This window comes from Chlorocebus sabaeus, chromosome 13 (genome assembly GCF_047675955.1).
Source record: "Chlorocebus sabaeus isolate Y175 chromosome 13, mChlSab1.0.hap1, whole genome shotgun sequence".
Lineage (NCBI taxonomy): Eukaryota > Metazoa > Chordata > Mammalia > Primates > Cercopithecidae > Chlorocebus > Chlorocebus sabaeus.
This window is the reverse complement of record NC_132916.1, coordinates 36,546,138-36,550,586: the sequence shown is the minus strand read 5'-3', so window position 1 is coordinate 36,550,586 and position 4,449 is coordinate 36,546,138. Positions and strand designations below refer to the sequence as shown.

The window sequence follows — 4,449 nt, the reverse complement described above, 5'->3', positions numbered from 1 at the left end:
ACATTATCTGTTTCTTATTTTATTTTTATCTCCATCCTGTGCAATCCAATTTCTCTTCCCCGCTGACCTAAAGTATTTCATATTTGTACCTTCAACTCACCTTCCATATGTTCATTTATATATGTGTGTGAATGTCTTTAAAATATGAACATTACTATTTGTGTACATGTAATTTACATATATAGTGCTAGACTACAAAAATTATGTTATCGAGATCTGTCCATGTGGCTCAATATCTACTTTGTTCATTTCTTGTGACTGCTGTACTATCTAAATTTAGCCTAATTATCCCCTGGTTCTTTGCTAGCACAAATAATGCTGCAATAAACATTCTCATAAATATCTCTGGTGCACACTTGTAAGAATTTCTATAGTGTTTAGGGTCTACAGAGTAATAAATCAATTCCACTAAGTACTGCTTAATTGCTTTCCAAGGTGACCATACCAGTCCATATCTCCCAGCAGTACGCGAGGTTTCCCATCTCCACACAGTCCCACCAGCATTTCATATGCAATGTTCTAATTTTTTGCACTTCAGTAAACAGTATCTCAGAGTTTTAACCTGTATTTTGTTGATTAAAATGAAGTTAAACAATTCATCATTGCATGTCATTTTTTAGCCATTAGGGTATGTCTTAAATCATAATCCTTGACTTTTTATGTTTTTTTCTTATTTATAAAACTTTATTATTTGATGCTAAATATTAATTCTTTGTTGGTGATAAATACACTATAGATCTTCTCTCAAACTGTCACTTATCGTAAGTTTTATTTTCATTTTCTCCAAGTGAAACCCCATTCCTAAATTTTGTTCATGGTGTTTTTGATTGTCCTTTATTAAGCACTGACTGGAAAGCTAAAATGCCACCTTTCCAGACTCTAGAAAGTGAAGGTAGCCAGGTGACAGCTCATTTTGATGTAATGAAATATATTAATTTTTCTCTTTATAGTTTATACTTGAAGGATTTATTATTTATTTATGGTCCAAGGTCACTCTATCTGATGGATTTATTTTAGAATCTTTGTACATGCCCAATCACAAAGAAAAGTTTCTGTATTTTCTTCTACTAGCTTTACCCGTTTTAGCTTTCAATTTTAATTTTTTAAATCTACCTACTTATCTAACTTAATTTTTCCTCCTATTCCATGCTTTATATTCTGTCCAAGTCTCCCAACACAATTTCTTAAGTAACTCATTCATTTTCCAAACATCAAATACTAAGTGTATTTATGTGTATTTTTTCATTTCTAATCCTTTGAATAATAACTTAAACTCAGATAAATTTTTGCCCCCTTACTACTCCTCATTTTCTAAATTAGCTTAGCTATTTATACACATTCATTCACCTATGATCATCTGGAAATCAGCTAGTGAAGATGCAAACGCAAAAAAAAAAAAGTTTACTGGGATTTTAATTCAACTGCCTTAAATATTTAAAATATTAAATTATCCCATCCGTGAACATGATTTATGTCCAATTTTTTTATGTCTCTTTTATATACCTTACTTATATAAGTATGATGCACTTAAAGGTAATTCCTAGATAAGTCACAGATTTTGTAACTGGACATTGGGATTAATACTCAAAAGCATTTGAAATCACTTTTTCGCCTCCTTCCACAATGGAGGCCAGTTTCGGCCAAAGACACAGAAGGTCCCTGTGAAGGGGCTTTCTTCCTCACCTCACGTCCTCAAAAGCAAAGCTCGATGAGAAGGAACCCACTGAAATCCACCGGACATTGAAGTCTTCTTATCAGTAATCTTTATAACTGATGCACTCAGCAAAATCCGGACACTGAGATCTCTTCAACCCAGTTTCTTCAGCCAAACACTCTCAAGGGAAAGAAGTGAAGGGGAAAATGTATAGAAACTTCAGCCAACAGCAATGTTTGTATCTTATTTGGATTTCAATTCAAACGTACACATTGGATAAACAATGTGTAAGACAATTTAGGAAATGTGAACACTTGGATGTTTGGTATTATTAAGAAACTATATTTTTAGATGTGATAATGATACTCTGGTTATTTTTAAAGGATTTGGTTCTCTAAGAGATACATGCGGTAAATATGTATAGATGAAAGGATACGGGAACCCCTCAGAAGGCGGCGGGGAAGACGGTGAAGGCTGCAGCCAGCCGACCCATCCGGGCTCTAATCCGCTGTCTCCGGGCCCCCAGGCGCCCAGACTATGGACCTCTGCCCCGCGATGTACGATGCCGCCCGCGACAGTAAGCTGCAGCTGCTCCAGAAGCTGTTCACCGGCCGGAGTCCGGAAGAGCTGGACGAGCTGACAGGCCACGTGGCCAGCGCGGGGGGCGCCGCTGCTCATCCACCTGCTCTACTTGTTGGAGAAAGTGGAGTGCACCCCCAGCACGCTCCGGCAACCTGGACGCAGTAGGATACCCGGTGAACCGGTGCAGCGCCAGGCTGGAGGCTGGCGGCTAGGGGCACTTCGATGGCGAGACCATCGAGGGCTCGCCACCGCTGTGGGCCGCCTCTGCCGCCGGCCATCTGGACGTGGTGCGGAGCCTGCTGCGCCACAGGGCCTCGGCGACCCGCACCGAGCGCACCAACTCCAAGCCCCTCACGCTGCCTGCTTCGATGGCCACTGGCGAGAACCAGACTCACCCGGAGGTGACCAACCGGCTCTGCCACATGTGCCTCATGATCTCTTGCTACAAGGGCCACCGAGAGATCGCCCGCTACCTGCTGGAGCAGTGCGCCCAAGTGAACCGGCACAGAGCCAGTGGCAACACTACCCTACAAGACTGAGCCGCGTCCAGCAGCCTGGAGAGCCTGCAGCTGTTGCTGGGGTGCCAGACCCGCATGGGATGGCCTTCCTTCGCAGGACCCCGCTGCTGGCGCCAGCGTGACGGACCACACTAGCATAGTGGAGTGCCTCATCCAGGAGCAGCCCAGCCAGGAGCAGGACGCGGGGAGAGAGGCCCAACCAGGGCTACCCCAAGAAGGCCCTCCACCAACCCCGGGTGCGCGCAGCCTCAGGGACTCCATGCTGCAGCTCCTCCGCGGAGGAACCACTGAACTGGGAATCTTACGAAAGCTGCTGTCCCGCCAGCCCGGAAGCTGTCGTGGAAACCTTGGGATTTCTGGGAGCCAGGTATTTGGAAAAGAAGCAAGATCTGCTTGGGATCCTTAAACACTGGAGATGAGCCATGGAGTCACTTGCCCAAACCAGAACCCCAGAAGCTGGTCTTGGCCGATAGCTATTCCAGGGAGGTCCACACCACCGAGGAGTTGGAAGCACTGGTAAGCCACCGGGATGAGATGCGCATACAGGCCCTGTTCATCTGTTAGCGAATCCTCGGAGCCTCTCACCCCTGCACTTCCCGTTACATCCGTGCTGGGGCACGGTGTGGACGAACTGAGGCAATTTCCAACGCTGCATCCGCTTGCGGAAGTGGGACCTGGACGTGCAGCAGGTCAGCCAGCCTCTGAGCCCCATGACCGCCAGCAGCTTCCTCTCCTTCGTGGAACTCTACTTACGTGCTGCAGGACCGGGTGGCCAAAGGCAGCTTGGGCATACAAATCGGCTTTACAGACCTCGTGGGGGTTCTCACGGAAGGGGTCTGGCAAATGGAACGTTTCCCGGACACAAGGAGCTTCAGCTGCCCAAGGAGCCTGAAGACGCGGCCCAGTTCACCAAGGCGCTGGACATCATCCTCCACCTGCTCTATCTGTTGGAGAAAGTGGAGTGCACTCCTAGCCAGGAGCACCTGAAGCACCAGACCATCTACCACCTGCTCAAGTGTGCGCCCAGAGGCAAGAACGGCTTCACCCCTCTGCACATGGCTGTGGTCAAGGACACCACAAATGTGTACCACAAATGGAGGCAGATTCACCTCCCTGCACGCGGTCAAAGTGCTGCTCAACTGCGGGCCGACTCAGAGAGCAGGTCCTTTGACAACAACACCCCACTGCACATGGCAGCCCAGAACAACTGCCTGGCAATCATGAACCCCCTGATCCAAGCAGGGGCCCACCCAGATGCCACCACAACGCCTTCAGGAAGATGGCCTATGAGCTGCTGGAGGACAAGCTGCTGGCCAGGGGCACCACGCAGCCCTTCCACTGCATGACCCTGCAATGCCCTGCAGCCGGGGCCCTGGACAAGAACAAGATCCCCTGCAAGGGCTTCATCCCGGAAAAGCTGGAGACTTTCATTCAACTGCACTGACCTGTCCAGAGTGTTTGCACCCTCCCCTCTTCCTCCTGCTGAAGGGAGAAATGAGGGCATGTGGCAGAGGCCCGTTCTTGCCTCCTTCAGGCACGAATCAGGAGAAGGGCTCTTCTGCCTCCCACCCCCTTTACCTGCAGACAGAGGGGAAGAGGAGTTAGTGAGCCTTTGGTGCTAGAAGCCTTCGGGTCATGTGCTAGGAGAACTATCTTTCTCTAGGAGCCCTGAGTTGGGAAAAGAAGCAAGAACTT

The 4,449-nt window shown here is 47.8% G+C and overlaps 1 pseudogene; it reads left to right on the top strand.

The window, feature by feature from the left end:
- The first annotated feature begins 2,191 nt into the window (after positions 1–2,191).
- LOC103240551 (protein fem-1 homolog A-like) lies at positions 2,192–4,198 on the top strand (annotated as a pseudogene).
- The last annotated feature ends 251 nt before the right edge of the window (positions 4,199–4,449 follow it).